General features: G+C 37.5%; 1 protein-coding gene and 1 long non-coding RNA gene across 6 annotated transcripts in view; both read left to right on the top strand.

The window, feature by feature from the left end:
* The window catches only part of MCU (mitochondrial calcium uniporter), a 281,814-nt gene that overhangs the window by 134,775 nt on the left and 125,839 nt on the right, over positions 1-21,200 (top strand). The window lies entirely within an intron of this gene.
* LOC145536773 (uncharacterized) lies at positions 800-9,146 on the top strand. The gene is made up of 2 exons (XR_014076010.1): positions 800-2,760; positions 7,917-9,146. It is a non-coding gene; the product is annotated as an uncharacterized LOC145536773 (long non-coding RNA).

Genomic DNA, 21,200 nt, shown 5'->3' with positions numbered 1-21,200 from the left:
TTTAGTGTTGTTACTGAAGCATACAGAATGTTTGATTTGTGGCTTAAACTCTAAATGGCCACAAACATTTTTCTTGAAAATAACTTGCTTTTTCCAAACTTCAGGAATTCTTCCGTTGTTACCCACAGTAGTGAAAAGTCCAACTTTCCAGTCATGATTTGATTCTCAGAGATGTTAAAGAGTAACTGTCTTAGAAGTAAGAAAACAAAGAAGGCTGATCACTAATGTAACAGTAGGAACTTTCTGTTAGAGCAGGATAGAAACAAAAGTGGTAAAACGGATGAGTAGAAACCTCAATGCAAGAAATACTTATTCAAGAAAAATACTTACTTAAGAAAAAACCAGCTTATTCTGTACCTTCCATGTAAAAGACCCACATTGCTAAGCCTTGGCCCCAGACCTCATATAGCACATAATCTAACTGTAAAAGATTTTATAATTTAAAACTTGAGAGGATAAGGGAAGCAACCCTTTGTGAATTCCATGGAGGAGAGTTGTTGGTGTTTTCCTCTTTTCTGGTTCTTATCTTTTTACCTGAATGTTAAAAGTGTTAAAATCACTGGGAAGCTTTCTGGCTCTGTTAATGGAATAAAGCTTATAATTACAGTAATCAAAAAGTTTTTCTGAGGAAGATAGAGGGGAGGAAAGGAGTAAAGTTTTATGAGTAATTACCCTGGGGCACTGACAAATTCTTCTCATTCATCCCTCCTTTAGTTGTATGTACAACGAATCAAAAATAGCCTCATGGAGTAGGGAATAGCACCAGTCATATATAGTAACAAAGTAGTGTGTACCCTATGTGCCAGATTTAGCTTTCAGACTGAGCAGACTTTAGAAAAGTCTCTACTTTTTCCTCTGGTTTGTGCTGTTTGTTTTAGGTGAAATGGGACAAAAAGACAAAGCCTTTCTAGAAAGTTTATCCTGAGCAAGGAAATGTGGATATTTAATTTGTCTTGAAAAAGGAAATGTTGAGTACTGATAGCCAGAGTGTTGACATCCTAGCTTCATATTTCAGTAGTTCAGGGTTATAAATAACAGAACATGAGGAAATGTTATATGGAACTTGTAATTTCTTATCTGTGTAAGTTCTGTATTTGGTACACAGTTTTTAATAGTCACCCTTCTGCTTAAACTTTTGCCTGTTGCCTGGAGAATAAAGCTTAAAATTTGTGAACTTTAGTATTAAAAGTCTTTTCATGGTTTGAACCAAGTCTGATCTTCCAGGTTCATCTTTTGTCTTCTCTCCCTTTAGGAACCTAGACTTTTGCTGTGCTAGATTCCTGAGACATGCCTTGGGGTTCTGTCTTTGTTCATGGCCTCTTTTTATGTTGATTGTCCTTCTGAATGTTTCTACCCATCAAAATGTTGTTCGTTCTTCAAGGCTCCAGCTCTTTATTCAAGGTCCCAGTAATTTATACTGTTGTTAGATAGAATATCCCCTCATTATTATGTTCAGCTAGAGCCAAAAGTATTTTTGGATATGTATTGGAAGACAGGTAATATGTGCTCTTAGTATAAATACTTAGGCATGAATGTCGTGCCACAGTGATATGCTGCTCATAGTTGAGGCACAGGAAATTTTTTTAAATTACTAAAGTTGGAACTGTAAATTGGAGTGTCTAGGAGTAATTTTCCTTAAAATTTTTTTGACTACTAGTGACTTGTTGCTGTAAAAGAAAAGGCTGAAATAAGTATACATTGAAGTCCATACTCAGATTTGAGATAGACTGTTCAGTTTTATATACTTTAAAAATAAAACTTGAAATTATGCTTAGCATAATTTGAATCTCGTTAAATTATATTATGTCAAGTAGGGTTTTTAAAAATCTGTAGTGTTGGGAATTGGAAAGGTGATAAAGTCAGACTATATATATGCCTGTTTTCTTTGAATTCTAGCTAAAAAGTGTTAATTTCAGTTATAGGCAAATTTAGCATCTTAATAGCCTTTCTTGCAGCAGTTCCTTCAGGCTGCTCTGTTTATGAAATAGAGGAAAATTTTCCATTTTAAAGAAAGGTGACTTCTTATGCTCCTGTAGTCTGACTTTTTGCAATGTAGAGCTTGGTGGGGAGTGGGGCGGGGGAGGCAGCAGTATGTGGTTATTTAGCCTCTTTCTTCTTACTAGGCTAGGCTTAATATACGAAGTTAACCAGTGGAAAAAAATTTTTTTATTGTTATTTTGCTTTGAATCTGTCAGTATTTTTTTCTCCTTGTTGTATTTTAATTAATAATAGCTCTCTTGCTTACTATTCTATAGCCAGCTGGAAAAGTGTGCTCTCTCTCATGATTTCTTCCCTTCTGATGTGAAGCTTTTTCTTCTGTTGCCTCAGAATAGCAAATTCCATAGTTCATGGCTAATCATAACAGTGAAATGCATTGAAATAACTTTTAGGAATGATTTTCCCCAAATAAAACTTCTTATTCATTGGTCGTCTTAGAATTTCTGGAACAACCAAGCTTCAGAATTAGGATTTTTTTAGTTCTGCATTTCTTTCTGACCTCTGACTCCTTTCTGTATGCATATCTTATGTTTTATTTGTTTTCTTGATTTCTGACTTTGACTGCAGCGAGGTCATAAAAGCTGATGTAGTACAAGGGTGAGTCCAAACCAGCAGGACCTGTGAGTCATTTGCTCCTTTGCCTGGCCAGCCAGTGTGTTGCTCTTAGGTGAGGTTATCTCTCTCATGCACTATCTGTCAGGACAGATACTTTAATCTGGTTGTGGCAGTGGGGAGATGAGAGCATGGTTCTGAGAGAGAGGAGTTTTTAAATCAGATAGGCAAAGACTTAGTAGATGTGTAAAATAGTTTCTGGTTATGTTTGGCATAATGGGACTGTTCCAGCATATTTCAGTAGTTGTTAATAAAATATTAATGCATGTATTCATATGTTTAATTGTATACACAATTAACTACCTTCCCCCCCACCTCAAATACAACAGTTAATGAGTTTAATAATCAAGCATGTAACTGGTCGTAACTAAATATAGGTTTCAATGTTTTGTTGTTGATTAACTGCTAAGTTGTGTCTGACTCTTTTGCAACCCCAGGCTCCTCTGTCCATGGGATTTCCCAGGCAAGAAAACTGGAGTGGGTTGCCATTTCCTCCTCTAGGGGATCTTCTCAACCCAGGGATTGAACCTCTGTCTCCTGCATTCGGGGCAGATTATTTACTGCTGAGCCACTGGGGAAGCCCTATAGGTTTCAATAGGCATATGCAAATTACATAAAAAATATATCCCTGTAATTTATAGCCATTCACTGCAAAAGATAAACATCTAGGAACAGTCTTTTGAAAGTGGAAGGTATTTTTGTACCAGATGGAATGAAAGGCATCTGTACTGTGAGAAGATTGTCCATGTTCCCTGTGGTCAGTGGTGACCACTGTTAACATTTCCTGTGTCATGCTTCCAAGTTGACTGTGGTTTGTAGATTATTTGTATCTAAAACTTCTCTTTGATTAATCTTCTTGTTTCTATTTGTTTCTGTTTTTTTTCTGTGTACTCTGTCCATCTTTGTTGTCATAGGGGTTTCTTCAGACTTGCAGTTTAATTTATACTCTGTTGCATTACCATTTTTCCTTAGAGGTTTTCAGCATGTTTTTATACATTTCAGCCACCTTTTAGGCTTCTAGGCCTTTTAATAAGTAAATAGTGCTCAGAAATGAACACTTTTATAAGAAATGAAACTCTTATAGTCACAACCTACTGCTCACCACTAGTCAGTGTTTTATTTATAAATTAATAGCCATCATTTTCATGGGTACATTGAGTGCTTGCCTATTCATTGACTAAAGTCACTGTGTGAAAACTCTAGCTAGTAGGGTTCATATAGGACACAGTGGTTCATATGGACACAGGGTTCATATTAGGGCACACAAATGTCTTGCCCAACAACTTGCACATATATGGGTATGCCTAAAAACAAAGAGCCATTAATTATAAAGAATCTGTTGGCCATGCCAGGACTATGAATAATTTTTAGGGAGTAACTTTACCTATTGGAGCAGATAGAAAGCACCAGAGATCGTGGGTTAGGGAAGGCCGTTCTCTTGAAGACAGAGTTAGAATGGCTGCTTGCTCTTTGGGCAATTCCTGAGCTGATTTTTAAGAGATACAAAACTGTAAATATTACTGGTGATTTTATTCAAGGCAGGAAGTCAGAGAAAGGGAAGAAACAAATTCTTTATATTTGGCTTTGGTGTTAGATGTATATGTAGGTATGAGTGTGTTTGAGTGGCTGGAGGGTGTTGAGGGTGGGGAATCAGGGTGGTAGGAGAGAAGGTGAGTGTGAAAATGAGCCACTTGGTCACCACATTATGTTTCACAGTCTTGCCTGGAGATTAGCTGTCTGGAGAAACGCTTCTTAATCCCCTTTAATAGAAACATCTTTATGAGGGGAAGATGGTAAACTTTGCTATAGTTCATTCCTTTGTTCACTCAAAAATATTTATACTTAGTACCTTCTGTGTATCAGGCACTGTTTCATCATTGGAAGCTTTTCTTTTTCTGTACTTGTTCCTTTGATGCTGTTGTTCAGTTGCTCAGTTGTTTCCAACTCTCTGTGAGCCCATGGACTACAGCATACTAGGCTTCACTGTCCTTCACCATCTTCCAGAACTTGCTCAAACTCATGTCCATTGAGTTGGTGATGCCATCCAACCATCTCATCCTCTATCATCCCCTTCTCCTCCTGCCTTCAATCTTTCCCAGCATCAGGGTCTTTTCAAATAAGTCAGCTTTTCGCATCAGGTGGCCAAAGTATTGGAGTTTCAGCTTCAACATCAGTCCTTCCAGTGAACACCCAGGACTGAGCTCCTTTAGGATGGACTGGTTGGATCTCCTTGAAGTCCAAGGGACTCTCAAGAGTCTTCTCCAACACCACAGTTCAAAAGCATCAATTCTTCGGTGCTCAGCTTTCTTTATGGTCCAACTCTGACATCCATACATGACCACTGGACAAACCATAGCCTTGACTAGATGGACCTTTGTTGGCAAAGTAATGTCTCTGCTTTTAAATATGCTATCTAGGTTGGTCATAACTTTGCTTCCAAGGAGTAAGCCTCTTTTAATTTCATGGCTGCAATCACCATCTGCAGTGATTTTGGAGCCCAGAAAAATAAAGTCAGCCACTGTTTCCACTGTTCGCCCATCTATCTGCCATGAAGTGATGGGACCGGATGCAATGATCTTAGTTTTCTGAATGTTGAGCTTTAAGCCAACTTTTTCACTCTCCTCTTTCACTTTCATCAAGAGGCTCTTTAGTTCTTTTTCACTTTCTTCCATAAGGATGGTGTCATCTGCATGTCTGAGGTTATTGGTATTTCTTCCAGCAATCTTGATTCTAGTTTGTGCTTCATCCATTCCAGCATTTTGCATGATGTACTCCCCATGTAAGTTAAATAAGCAGGGTGACAATGTATAGCCTTGATGTACTCCTTTCCCAATTTGGAAGCAGTCTGTTGTTCCGTATCTGGTTCTAACTGTTGCTTTTTGACCTGCATACAGTTATCTCAGGAGACAGGTAGGGTGGTCTGGTATTCCAGTCTCTTTAAGAATTTACCACAGTTTGTTGTGATCCACACAGTCAAAGGCTTTCACACAGTCAGTGAAGCAGAAGTTGATGTTTTTCTGGAATTTTTTTGCTTTTTTGATGATCCAACGGATGTTGGCAATTTGATCTCTGGTTCCTCTGCCTTTTCTAAATTCAGCTTGAACATCTGGAAGTTCTTGGTTTACTGGTTCCTTTAAGGTGCTATATAAGTCATAATTCTGCTTCTAGAAGCTTGCAGTATAAGTTATATGATAGATTGGTTTATGAATTTAGAGGCAAATGAAAGAAACTTTAACAAAAAAGATTGATTTCTCATTATCACCTAGAAAGGAGCATGCTCTTATTGGAAGAGTAGCTGTGAGAAACCGTGAAAGATTTGGAATATCCAGGACAGAATTTGAGACAACTGATTATACTTGAAAATAACCCTTGTTCTATATAGTAGCTTTACCTATGCTTGAAGTTCTCTTGGTGTGTGATGGAAGCTGAATCTTAGAAGCTAAGTCAATATGCTCTTCTGTAGTATAATTAAACTCTGTGGCTCTTTCCAGACATTTGTTTTTTGCTGGTAATGCTATAACTCACCTTTTTCTCATCTTTCCTTTGACAGTCTTATATATGTATTTTTTGTTTGTTTTTGTTGTTTTGTCATTTGAAAATTGTTGTTGTTTAGCCACCAAGTCATGTTTGACTTTTTGTGACCCCATGGTTTATAGCCAAGGCTCCTCTGTCCATTGGATATTCCAGGCAAGAATAACTGGAGTGGGTTTCCATTTCCTTTTCCAGGGGATCTTACTGATCCAGGAATCGAACCTGCATCTCCTACAATGGCAGGAGGATTCTTTACCACTGAGCCACCAGAGAAGCCCATTCAAAATTTGTTTTAGCCCAATTTCTTTTCTTAATAAACCCACCCTTAATATAGAAAGTATTTCTATATAAATTTTTCTCTGTATTATGTCATGACTATCTTATGACTTTATTCCTCCCATCCTAGATCTAAAGAAGCGTTTTTTTGCTGTTGTTGTTTTGGTTGTCTTTATTTTTGTATGGTTAACGTTAGCATCAACATGATGTTCTACTTAGTGACAGACCAAGTGCAGACTTGATCAGTGGACTGATTTCATTTTGCCAACTAGTTTCACTAAATCCAGAAGGGTTTGGTGAGGAGGAGAAAAGACTAGAATTTTTGGCTGACTGGTCACAACTTTGAGACAGAACGTGAAATGAAATTGCAAGGCTGGTGGTTGTTCAAAAATCACAGGCCCTCTCTTTTTCTTAAAAACATCTCGTTCATACCAGATTTCTTTGAGCTACAGGGCAAATTTCTTTCTGCAAGGCCTGTTCCTGAGTTTTATTGGAGAGTGTTGGAAGAATGTTCAGATTGATCTCTGGGTCAACAGATAGTCCCCAGATCACTAGTTGAGATTTCACATTATCTTTTAGCCACTGGGCATTTGGTTTATAAGTTTTCTCTCCTTAAAGTGACTCGTCCCCCTTTTAGATTTGCATAATAAGATCTGTGGGCTTCCCTGGTAGCTCAACGGAAAAGAATCCACCTGCCAAGCAGGAGATGCAGGTTCGATTCCTGGATGGGGAAGATATTTCCCTGGAGAAGAAAATGGCAGCCCACTCCAGTACTCTTGCCTGAGTAATCCCATGGACAGAGGAGCCTGGTGGGCTGCAGTCTATGGGGTCACAAAAGAGTTGGAAACCACATAGCGACTAAACAACAAGATCTGCAAATAAGTATTTCATATTAATGTTATAAAATCATTTATGTGGTTAGTCTACATGAGTTAAAAAATATATAAAATTGAAGAGCTTATGGACAACTTAAAACAGTTTAATTCAGTTTTTTAAGCAAACAGGTTTATATCTAAAGGCTCAAATTCCATTTACCTAGAGGTATACTTAGTTTTTCTTTCCATAGAACAAATGTTATTTAGTATTTTATACATAAACAGTTACCATAGTATGTTACTTTTTGTCACAAGAATTTAGCAAACACAGATATTTTGTAAAACAGTATCCTCACAGTGAGAGCCTTTTTTCTTATTTTAAAGGTTGTTTTTTTTTTTTAAACTGGACCGTATACCATAATATTTTACATGCCCAGAATTTCTCACCATAGTCTCAGTATTTTACTGTGAAAGTCACACTTGGCTGAGTAGCTATTAAATTTTTTTTTAAGCTGTGGTACAATGTACATAATTCCCAGGTGACTCAGTGGTAAAGAATCTGCCTTCCAGTGCAGGAGCTGCAGGAGACTCTGGTACTGTCCCTCATTCTTTGTAGAGAAGATCCCCTGGAGGAAGAAATGGCAACCCTCTCTAGTATTTTTGCCTGGAAAATTCCATGGACAGAGGAGCCTGGCAGGCTGCAGTCCTTGGGGGATGCAAAGAGTTGAACATGACTGAGCATGCACACATGCACAATATACATATAAAATTTGCCATTTTAATAATATTTAAGTGTGAAATTCAGTGACATTGACATTGTCATGAACCATCACCATTATCTAGCTACAAAACTTTTTCATCATCCCATGCTGATAGCTATTTTTAATGTTTTTAGTGGAAGGGTATCCCACCTAGTTCTACCTGTATTTTGTTTCCTTGCATCCAGTTTTTCTTTGCATCTGATACTAGTGTGCAGTTGTATTTCCATCTTCTCAGTTATTTTCTCAGCAAATATTTACCAAGCACCTTCTGTGTGCTAGTAGGGCATGGAACCTAGTGGTGTAGCCGTTGGCTATAATAGACAAATATAGGACTGATACCAACTACACACTAGCATAGGTATAGTTTTTCAAAAATCAGAAGAAGCCTCCATAAAATGCTTGAATATGGCCAGACTTTAAAGGAAAAAATACTTGAGCAGAAGCTCCAAGTTACATCACATATCTGGAGAATCCAATTTTTTGTGGTTGTTTAAAAAAAAAACAAAACTGTACAGTAGATTTTTTAGTTAAATGTAAGTGTCAAAGAGGCATAAATGTCCTGTTTTCTGTATAAATATTACTTCCCTTTTAAATTGGATAAATCTTTCTCTAGAGAGATGTATCATTTTGAATTATATTTATTGAAGCTCTGTCTGTCCTGTAAGTTTAAAGTCCATTATTTTTAGGTCTCCTATTTATTCTAGGATATGTAATAAGGTTCAGTGTTTGAAATATCTGAAATTGCCTCCAAACAGACATTATACTAGCAACTTTGGACATTTTTATGCTATATTTATAACTGTAATGTCAGGAGCCATCTGAAATTACTACCAGTTTGTTATAATTGCTACCATGTAAGGTAAGCCAGGATACAGGAGAAAGAATTTATTTTGTTCTTCTAATACCAACTCTGAGATATCAAGACTTGTCGGTATATAGGGGATTGGGCGGGGCCTGATTTTTTTTTATCATTTATTTAGAAGTTTGGTAAACACCTCATGGTAGATTATGAAGCATGAAATTACTCTATTTGAAATTTGGAACTATAAAGGGAATTCTGAACCCAACAATGAAATTATTTAGGCCTTTTCAGCCTACATCTGAAGATGTGACCAAAATTAGGTAAAAATATAAACTAAAAAAAAAAAGAAAAGTTTGGGAGCAGATACAGGACAAAGTGTTATGGGGTAATAGTTTGAGCTTATTTTTGTTTGAACTCAGGTTGCCTCTTATATGCTGTATTTAGTCTATGTACATGGCCCAGGTTTTGCTTCCTCATCTGGCGTTGCACTCTGCTATGGAGGTAGATTTCCCAAGCTGTTATTGTGGTCTTAAATCTATGGTTGATTGCTTTGATATATTTCAGAGATTGCACAGTACCTTGACAAATAGTTAAGAATATTCCTTGAACCAGCAATTTTTAAAAAGAAGGAAAGAAAAACCAAAAAAAAAAAAAAAAAGTGAGGAGTATTACATTAAGAAATATTACAAGTTTTGCTTTGGTTTTCATTTTCTTCTCTTTTAGAAATCTTTTATGGAGAGTGTACTGCTTGCTACTGTAGAGTAACAAGGACTGTTGTTACAGGTAATTTTGTTGCTTAGGAACTTTCTGTGCCATTGCAAAGACTTTATAACTATCTCAGTAATATACCTGCTATTGTTATTATGAAAACTATTATGGAAACACATCAAAACAGTCTATTATAGGTCTGTTCAATAGAAATATGATGCAGTGTGTATGTAATTTAAAACTTTTTAGTAGCCACATTAGAAAAGGTAAAAAGAAGCAGGTGAAAAAAATTGAGTTATTGGGGATACTCAGTCCTCAAAATCTTACCACACAGCTCAATAATCATGTGACTAATAGCAGTTGTAACACAGTGTAGGTCTGTTGTCTTATTCTCCTTATCCCATCAGATTTGTTACCAAGGAATGATAGCAAATATTAACCTTTTCCTACCCAGTGAACTGTCCAAAGGGTGGATGACAAGGAGATGGGTAGTTCATTCCCTGAGGAAGTAGGTTTATTGCTTTAGATAGATTTTAAAAGAAAGATATACTTACTAGTCCATGTTTGTTATAGTCTCAAGAAATAACTGTAATTTGAAACTTGGTTTTTCTTTGATAATAATATCACATCAAAGAAACAAAGGTAAACTTTCCATCTGGAGATACAACATATTGGAGTTATTTAGCTGCCTTAGAATCTGGCAAATAGTATCCTCAATGGTAATAAAAAGCACTGGCCTATGATAAAGAATTTGTAGTATGTATGCATACTAGGTATGTATGCAATGGAATGTTACTCATCCATACAAAAGAATGAAATTTTGCCATTTGGAACATCATGGATGGACGTGGGGGATATTATGCTTAGAAAAATAAGAGAAAAACGAATACTGTATGTTTTCACTTACATGTGGTATCTAAAAATTAAGCAAAACAAAAACAGACTCATAGATACAAAGACCAAACTAGTGGTTACCAGAGGAAAGAGGTATGGGGAAGGGGTAAAATAGGTGCTTCCCTCATAGCTCAGTTGGTAAAGAATCTGCCTGCAATGCAGGAGAAAAGTGAAAGTGAAGTCGCTCAGTTGTGTCTGACTCTTTGTGACCACATGGACTGTAGCCTACCAGGCTCCTCCATCCATGGAATTTTCCAGGCAAGAGTACTGGAGTGGGTTGCCATTTCCTTCTCCAGGGGATCTTTCCAACCCAGGGATTGAACCTAGGTCTCCCACATTGCAGGCAGACGCTTTATCGTCTGAGCCACCAAGGAAGCAATGCAGGAGACCCTGGTTCAATTCCTGGGTCAGGAAGATCCACTGGAGAAGGGATAGGCTACCCACTCCAGTATTCTGGCCTGGAGAATACCATGGACTGTATAGTCCATGGGGTCACGAAGAGTTGGACATGACTGAGTGACTTTCACTTTCAAATTAGGTGAAGGGACATAAGAGGTTGAAAACTACTAAGAATAAAATAAGTAAATTACAAGGATGTAGTGTACAGAACAAGGAATATGGCCAATATTTTATAATAACTTTGGGGAGTATGATCTATAAAAATATCAAATTACTATATTGAACACATGAAACTAACATAAAAGTGTGAGTCAACTATACTTCAATTTATTTTTTTAAAAAAACAACTGGCCTCTCCACACTATTAAATACCTTTAAAATGAGAATAGAGACATGGGTAGAGATTTTAAATAGGTAATTTGTTTTTTTTCAACCTAACTAAGAGTTTTTCCTGTGATATTAAATCTGAGGGTATGGATTCACTAGAGTTTTAGAGTATTTATAGAATCCTAAGAAGAGGATTTTATTAGCTATAATTGGCCAAATAAGTAACTGCAACACATTAGATTAATTAAATTCATTTTTCCTGTCTTTAAAAAAAAGAACCCAACCTGGTATAAGGGCTTCTCTTTGTAGGTCTTCTTTCTGTTTCTTGGTAATAGGTAGGAATTTTAAATTAGATTCCTAAAGGAAAATGGGTTAAGGGTAGAATGGCCATATAATTCATTGTCTAAACTCAGCACCTTTAATGTGAAAGTAGGTGCTGTTAATACTTAAGTCAGGACAGCAGGTGTTAAACCAGGGCTGTCCCGGGCAGATTGGGACAGATAGTCACCGGAGTTAAAGGGCAGTGTTATAGCTTTGCTACCTTCTCTTTAGGCAACCCTAGTAGGCTGTGGAAAGTGAATTCATGGAAGTTTTCACCATTAACGTCCTGAGTCTCCATCCCAGGATTTAGATAATTTTTTATTCAGAGAACACTGGAATTGAGAAGATGAATGAGAAGGAAAAGATAAAGAATTTAATAGACTGGCAATATCTCCTATCCCTGCAAGAACATTTTGCAAGCATGAAACCATTGTGACAGAAACAATTTCTTTTAATTGTGCAAGTTATTGCCTTTAAATTCTATAAATTAATTTCATAAAGCAAGTACAAAAAATGGGTACTTCCTAAGCAAATTTTGTTATAAGACATTGATTATATATTTGATTTTTATTCTTCAGTGCCCTTATTTAGGCTTTTTTTAACCATTTTTGAGGAAGATGTCATAGTCTTTATGTGGATGGCCATCTAACTTCATGATCTGGTGGCCTTTTATGTATAAAAGATATATGACAAATGATGTCATAAATCTCAGATATACATCTCTCTGGAGGAGATCTTGATTTTTTTTTCAGAAGTTTAAAGATTATATATAATAAAACTGGGTTTTTGAAGTGTATATTTATTTGAATTTTACACATATGTAGATCTATGTAACCACTTCAGTAATCAGAATACCAGTTTCATCACCTCTAAAATTCTCTTGTACTTTCTGTTGTACTCAAACCCTCCTCTCACCCCTAACCCCTGGCAACCTTTGATCTGTTTTCTGTTCCTATACTTTTGCCTTTTGCAGATTTTCATATAAATGGAATCAAATAGTTTGTAATGTTTGGAAATTGGCTTCTTTTACTCAGCATAATGGCTTTGAGATTCATCCATATTGTTCCAGTGGTTCCAATGACATGTTCCATGTGGTTCCAATGGTTTGTTCCTTTTTTTTTTTTTTTTAACTTCTGAATAGTATTCCATTATTAACGCACCACAGTTTGTCTTCCATTTTTGTGTACTGTACTCTTTTTTTCTTTATACTTTTTGGTATTGTCCCACGTATTCCTGAGGCTCTGACCTCCTTTGAGAAAATTGTTATTCATCCCTCAGTGTCATTCATTCAGCGAGAAGTTTTTGAACACTGTTATCTCTTCTCCTGTTGATAGTCATGCAGCTATTCCATTTTTTTTTCTGATAAGAATATAGCTGTGAACATTGTTGTGCAGGTCTCCTTGGGTACATGTGCCAGGCTTTCTCTGTGGTTTGCCTATGATTAGGATTATTGGGATATAGGGTTTACATGTTTTCCTTTACAGATGCTCCCCAAAGTGGTCACACCAATTTATTTTTCCACCAGTAGTGTATATGAGAGTTGACATTGTTTCATATCCTTTTCAACACTTGTTGTTGACAGGTTTTTTATTATATTTTTAACCTATACGATGGATATGAAATGGAATATTAAAGTCTTTTAAATCATCTTGCTGATGATGAGTGAAGTTGAGTACTTTAAAGTATTTGTTAGCTGTTCTCCTACTGTGAATTTCCCATTTACACCTATAATCTATTTTCTATTTAAAACCAGCTCTCAGGATCAATTTTAAATGTTTTCTATGTAATTACACTGTTTTAAATGTCATAACATCAGAAAAACCCTTTTTAATGGCCTCCAATATGAAATCAGTGGTCCTTAGTTGGTCTTTTCAGATCTTCTGCTTCAGAAATCATTGCTTGAAGCTTCAGGTTGGTGAACATGTGGAGATGCAGGGGAAAGGTCTACCTGGAGAAGCCCTCCTTCTCATACACCTTGCCCTATACTTCTCTTCCACCTAATTGTTCCTGAACTTCTCACTTTCTCTCCAGGTGGATAGTGTCAGATCAGAATTTAGTTGACTTCTTGGACACCCTGCTGGTGTTCAAGAATTGCTTATTGATGGTGTTGGAAAACTCTCAGTGTTCGAATTGAGTACAAGAACCCAAATTGTTATGTGTTAGGAAAGGGAAGATGGCACAGGAGAACAATCCCAGATAAGATTTGGAGCAGTGATTATCTGTGAACCATCAGAATCAGCCAGCCAGCACCTCAGAAACCCAAACACAGTTTTCTTTTTTATTATTATTATTTTTATTTATTTATCTATTTTTTTACTTTACAATATTGTATTGGTTTTGCCATACATTGACATGAATCCGCCATGGGTGTACATGTGTTCCCCTCCAAAACCCCTCTCCCACCTCCCTCCCCATCGCATCCCTCTGGGTCATCCCGGTGCACCAGCCCCTAGCACCCTGTATCATGCATCGAACCAAACACAGTTTTCATGAAAGAGAAAAATTAAAGTGAATAGACTGCACCTTGAAAAATTAAAAAAATTTAAATTTGACTTTAAATCGCTTTTAAATACATTTCATATAAATAATGGCCACAGAAGCACAGATCTTCTGTCAGATGCAGATCTTCACTAACAACCTCTTTGTCAAAACCACTGTGTCTTGGACTTCCCTGGTGATACAGTGGATAAGAATCTGCCTTTCAGTGCAGGGGACATGGATTCTATCCCTGGTCCAGGAAGATTCCACATGCTCAGGAACACCTAAACCTGTATACCACAACTACTGAGCCTGCACTCTAGAGCCCATGAGCCACAACTACTGAAGCCCGTGTGCTGCAGCTGTTGAAGCCCATATGTATGAAGCCTGTGCTCCGCAACAAGAGGAGCCATCACAATGAGAAGCCCGCACACTGCAACTAGAGAGTAGCCCCTTGCCACAGCTGGAGAAAACCCATGTTCAGCAATGAAAACCCATTGCAACCAAAAATAAATAATGAAAATAAATTATTAAAAATAAACCACTGTATATCAACTTGAAACACATCTAAAGAAAAAAAAATATTGCTCATTTTCTGCCTTCTGAAAATTTGCATACTGCTTTGTTATATTTTATGGACTGTGTTCTCTGTATAAATTCAAACAGATAATATATTTCAGCAGCTGAAACATATTTAGTGTGTTAAAACCAAAACAGCATTAACTTCATCTATAGACCTCAAGTCTAGATGAACAGCTGTTTTAAACTTGTGGTATACCTAATCAATATTGCCATACATTGTTAGCAAAATATTGTACCAGTGACAGACTGGTTCCAAATAGGAAAAGGAGTACGTCAAGGCTGTATATTGTCACCCTGCTTATTTAACTTATATGCAGAGTACATCATGAGAAACGCTGAGCTGGATGAAGCACAAGCTGGGATCAAGATTGCCAGGAGAAATACCAATAACCTCAGATGTGCAGATGACACCACCCTTATGGCAGAAAGCAAAGAAGAACTAAGAGCCTCTTGATAAAAGTGAAAGAGGAGAGTGAAAAAGTTGGCTTAAAGCTCAACATTCAGAAAACTAAGATCATGGCATCCGGTTCCATCACTTCATGACAAATAGATAGGGAAACAGTGGAAACAGTGTCAGACTTTATTTTTGAGGGCTCCAAAATCACTGCAGATGGTGACTGCAGCCATGAAATTAAAAGACATTTGATCCTTGGAAGAAAAGTTATGACCAATCTAGACAGCGTATTAAAAAGCAGAGGCATTACTTTGCCAACAGAGGTCCATCTAGTCAAGGCTATGGTTTTTCCAATAGTCATGTATGAATGTGACAGTTGGACTATAAAGAAAGCTGAGCGCTGAAGAATTGATGCTTTTGAACTGTGGTGTTGGAGAAGACTCTTGAGAGTCCCTTGGACTGCAAGGAGATCCAACCAGTCCATCCTAAAGGAAATCAGTCCTGAATGTTCATTGGAAGGACTGATGCTGAAGCTGAAACTCCAATACTTTGGCCACCTGATGCAAAGAACTGACTCATTTGAAAAGACCCTGATGCTGGGAAAGATAGAAGGCGGGAGGAGGAGAGGATGACAGAGGATGAGATGGTTGGATGGCATCACTAACTCAATGGACATGAGCTTGAGTAAATTCCAGGAGTTGGTGATGGACAGGGAAGCCTGGCGTGCTGCAGTCCATGGGGTCGCAAAGAGTTGGATATGACTGAGCGACTGAACTGAACTGACAGCATGTTTGTACACTATTTACCACACAAGTATTTAATTTTGGAATATAATTTTCAAACTATTATGTGTCTGGCTTCTAAGCTGTCTTTTAAAGCCATTTGAAGTCGTTGCTTTTCTTTTTTAAAAAAATTATATTTATTTTTGATTGCTTGATGATTGCTGTACAACATTGGTTTGATTTCTGTCATACATCAACATGAATTAACCAGAGGTGTACATATGTCCCCTCCGTCTTGCATCTCCCTGTTTTATTTCTTAGTGGCATGTTTTATGTTGAGGTTAGGGATGTTGTGCTTTAATAATAATTAATGCACATCAAATAAAAAAGATAATTCCTTTTTAAATGTGGTAAAGTACATTAGCAATAGCAGTTTAGTATTATGCTTGATGTTTGATAGCCATGTTCATCTGCCTGCTCATGATACAGGGAGACTTGTCCTTTGACAGATTATTTTGCCAGATGCCCAGTGTTTCCTTCCCAAATAGAGAAGCTTGAGTCACGTGAGTCTGGCCTTGATCTTAATGGAGATCAGTTTATATATATTGATAGTGTGTAGAGCTGCCAAGTAGAAACCAAAGATTTCATGAAGTTAATTCCTTGAAATGTCTTATGGAACAAACTTTTTTGCTTCTTCTGCTCTGTTGTAATTCTCAGTTAGTAAAGAAGCCTGGGAGAAAGAACAGGGAGATTTTTTGTTGTTGTTTTCAGTGTGGAGGTTTGTCATGCCCCAAGGAAGGCAGTGTATTCTACGGAAAATAACAGTGAATCTAACAGTGAATCTAGCCTATTTATTGCTCCACTTCTGGCTTTTTCTTTTATTTCATGTGTTTAGGTGGTTGCCCAGAAATGTCTTACGGGACATTTTAAAAATAGAGGCAATATTGGATGCTCTGAGTAACCCTGAGAGATGTGAGAATAGGCAGACTTGAAGCTCTACTTTTACTGCCCTTGTGGGATAGCATGGGCTATGTGAAATGCTGCTAAACAAGCCAAAAGAATACAGCAAGTAGTGGCAAACAGATTGTATTGCTGATGAAACCGATTGTCCCAACTGTCAAAACTTACACTTCCAGAAGTTCCCATTATGATTACCTTTTGATTGAGCTGTTTGTGTGTAGTACTTTAGCAAGTACTACAATAAAATTCCGAAGAATTAAAAGATGATGTAATTTATAAGGCTTTCATTTATAGAATGCTTCTATTCTTGAAAAGCACTTTCACAACTTTTCCTTTATTGTACATCGAAATAACTAAAACGGATTTTTATATCTACTTGTATGACATGGTGGTGGCCGAAATAATTATTTCCATATGTATATCACTTTATAATAGAAAAAATCTTTTCCATAGATTATCTTAGAGGAAACTCACAGAGGTTAAATGATAAACTGAGGACATAACACTATTCAGTGACAGATTCAGATTTGAATACAGAGCTTTTTGTGCCTATCCTATCAAAATGTGTCTTGATGGAGAAAATAATCCACAGTAAATATTGGATGTGTTTTTGTTAGAGTGCCAAGAAGATACAAGCATAAAGATGAGAAAACATTCTTTTCTTCCTTTAATACTGTATCAGCAAATGTGTAGCTAGCATTCTGGTGGTATTATTAACCTCGAATAGCAACAAAACGACCTCAAAACTTGTAAGCACATTTGGAAGATAGAGAGACATGGAAGAAGGATAAGATCTGATGGCAGCCTTAGGTCTTTGTTTTGTTTTGTTTTTTTCTAACTGTATGGATCACAGTAAACATCATTCATTGCAGATTTGAAGTCCTGTTAAATCCTCTAGTCTGTAGACCTCTGGTGTATTTTCCTTGTAGCTCAATTATGGCTGCTGTGAGACTATAAGCTTGGAATTTATGGTAAGTGAAGCTTTAAATATCCCAAACATTGCAATATGGGTGGAAGGAGCTCTTTTCTTAAGGGAGCAGGATCAAGTATCTATTTTGAAGTTGAAATGAATCAACAGGCCGTTTTTGTGGAAAGCTGTTTTCAAGTTCTGAGAACTGCAGCTTTGCCACTATGTGAAAATCTGGTGATTTATGTGTGTCACATGGATATAAAACACAGTCTTTTAAGCAGGGCTTCCCTAGTGGCCCAGTGGTAAAAAATCTGCCTGCCAATGTAGGAGATGCAGGTTTGATCCCTGTGTTGGGAAGATCCCCTGGAGAAGGAAATGGCAACTCACTTCCGTATTCCTGCCTGGAGAATTCTATGGACAGAGAAACGTTGTGGGCTACAGTCCATGGGTTCGCAAAAGAGTTGGACATGACTTAGTGTTAGTGACTAAATAGCAACAACAAATCTTAAGCAAGAAAGTTTAGTGTTCTCTGAGATGAATTTTCCTTTTTTTTTTAAAGTTAGTTCAAACCTGATGGATTGTAAGATTTTTTTTTTTTTGAGACTGTATACCTCAGTCTTAGACTCCTTAAATTTGTTTTGTTTAGCAATAACAAATATCTCTAATTAGAGATATTTAGAGAGAGATATCTCTAATTAGATAAGTATCTCTCTCTCTAAATATCTCTAAAAATAAATAAAATAAGCAATACCCAGAACATGAATGTTTGGTATAAAAATGTTAAATAAATTGTTAATTCTTGCAACAATACTGTTTAACGTTCATTGTACATTTATTAAATGCTAAGTACCAAGAACTTTTTGTATTTCCTAATCCTTTAGATGAAAGTTATAAATAAATATGAAATAGCTTTTCATATTTCAAATATGAATATGGAAATGCTTTCGTATTGTCAAAATTCAACATTCTTGGAAATGGCTTATGAACTATATGATATTCATTTTAACAGATGTAGAATCTGAGGCTCAGATAGATGTGATATTGCACATGGTTGTTTTTATTTATTGGTTACAATTTATTGAGTACTTACTCAGTGCCTGGCACTGTATTAAGCACTTTACTTGCATCATTTTGTGTAATCCTCAAAACCACACTGTGAGGGAAGTACTATTTCAAACACTTTTTCCGTACAAGGAAATTGAGGTTTAGAGTGTTTAAGTAACTTGCCCTAAGTTTACATAACTGCTGCTGCTACTGAGTTGCTTCAGTCGTATCCGACTCTGTGCGACCCCATAGACGGCAGCCCCCAGGCTCCTCTGTCCCTGGGATTCTCCAGGCAAGGATACTGAAGTGGGTTGCCATTTCCTTCTCCAATGCATGAAAGTGAAAAGTGAAGGTGAAGTCGCTCAGTCATGACTGACTCTTCGTGACCCCATGGACTGCAGCCTACCAGGCTCCTCCGTCCATGGGATTCTCCAGGCAAGAGCACTGGAGTGGGCTGCTATTTCCCTCTCCAAGATTACATAACTAGTGGTAGTAAGTACTAGAGTAGGAAGTTGCCACTGGTTTATAGACACCTTTGAAACACAAAAAGGCACCCCCTTGTGGTGAAAGTTAGACAACTGAAACTTCTTCCTGGTTGCCACATCACTCTAATCAGTAGCTTGGGGCTGGGTTAGGTGCCACTTCTTACAGAAAATGGAGCCCCTGGGTGGATGGCTTGGTGAGCTGAACATGGGCAGAAGTTCACTCCCATTTTGCTTTTTTGACAAAGAGAAAAAGGTACCTTCGTTCTATGCATAAACTTTATCACCCTATACAATAGTCTCTAAGCCAGGATTTCAGTCTATGTCTGTCTGACTTCAGAGCCTGTAGCCTACCTAGTAGCATTTTTTGTTGTTTTAGTTGCTAACTCATGTCTGACTCGGTAACCCCCTGGACTGTAGCCCACCAGGCTTCTCTGTCCATTGGATTCCCCAGGCAAGAATACTGGAGTGGGTTGCCATTTCCTGCTCCAGGGGAATCTTCCCAACCTAGGGATCAAACTTGGTGTCTCCTACCTCACAGGTGGAGCCTCCAGGGAAGCCCACTGCCAATTAATTGCAAAGTTACCGTCAACTCACTTTTTTTCTGACCACAAACACTTTACTCTTTCTGTTGTGTACCATGCAGGTTGGCTGACTTACAAATGACACTGGAGTTTCCATAGTATGCTATGCCCATTGCCTAGTTTCACTGGCATTGTTTGTTGGTGATGGGAAAGACTTGGGAGGGTTTAGTGGGGAAGAGCTAAAGAGTTATAACTCACATGTCTCATAACTGTTTTTGGTTAAATGTAGCTCAAGACTTGTGTTAAATTCCTGACTTCATCACCTAGTTAGCTGTATGACTTTGATCGTGTTAGGGAAAGAATGTATAATGGTTAAGAGCATAGACTTTGGGCTGACTCCCTGGGATCAGATTCTAGATGTTACTTACTGTGTGAACTTGGGAAATTTAGTTTTATGTCTTTAGGCCATGCCTGTAATTTTAGAGATAGAGTAGGAAACAGTAGTTCCTATTCCATTGAGTTGTGAGAATTACTATATGAGTTAAATATATAAAGTACTTGGACAGCAACCTAGACAGCATATTAAAAAGCAGAGACATTACTTTGCCAACAAAGGTCTGTCTAGTCAAAGCTGTGGTTTTTCCAGTAGTCATGTATGGATGTGATGGTTGGACTGTAAAGAAAGATGAGCACCGAAAATTGATGCTTTTGAACTGTGGTGTTGGAGAAGACTCTTGAGAGTCCCTTGGACTGCAAGGAGATCCAACCAGTCCATCCTAAAGGAAATCAGTCCTGAATGTTCATTGGAAGGACTGATGCTGAAGCTGAAGCTGAAACTCCAATACTTTGGCCACCTGATGCAAAGAACTGACTTATTTGAAAAGACCCTGATGCTGGGAAAGATTGAAGGCAGGAGGAGAAGAGGATGACAGAGGCTGAGATGGTTAGATGGTATCACCGACTCAATGGACATGAATTTGAGTAAACTCAGGGAGTTGGTGATGGACAGGGAGGCCTGGCGTGCTGCAGTCCATGGGGTTGCAAAGAGTTGGACACGACTGAGTGAACTGAACTGAGCTGAACTGTGCTTAGAACAGTGTCACGCACATAAATATAAGTACTATTTAAGTGCTAGCTTTTATTGTGTTGTTGTTGTTAGTATTACATCGTTATGAGTTTGTGCCTGTAAGTCAAAGCAGTTTGATTTGCTGAAACATTAGTGATCATCTAAATATGGTCTCTTGGGAGAATTCCCTGGCAGTCCAGTGGTTAGGACTCTGTGCTTCCACTGAGTCCATCCCAGGTTCAATCTCTGGTCAAGGAACTAAGATCCCACATGCTGTGCAGTGAAGCCAAAAAATATATATATATAGCCTCAAATAAATATGGTCTCTTGGGACTTTTTCCTGCCAGACAGGAGTGTTCAAAGATTGTGTCAGAGGACTTGCTTTAGGGTTACTACCCCAATTCCTAAAAGAAGCTTGCACAGCCATACGGCATGCTTCATTGTTTTTCTGAAAAAATGATGCCTGTACTGCTGTGGTAGAAATCTGTTTGGATTGTTACCATTTAAGAATTATATTTTAAGTAGATTGCTCTAGGTTATAGCCACCAACAATTAGTCATATATAAAACATTTCTTTTGAGTCATTAGCCAATT

Source organism: Giraffa tippelskirchi, chromosome 2, assembly GCF_054371585.1.
Source record: "Giraffa tippelskirchi isolate mGirTip1 chromosome 2, T2T-mGirTip1v1.2.pri, whole genome shotgun sequence".
NCBI lineage: Eukaryota > Metazoa > Chordata > Mammalia > Artiodactyla > Giraffidae > Giraffa > Giraffa tippelskirchi.
Note: the sequence above shows the minus strand (reverse complement) of the source record. Positions and strands in the feature narration are given on the sequence as shown.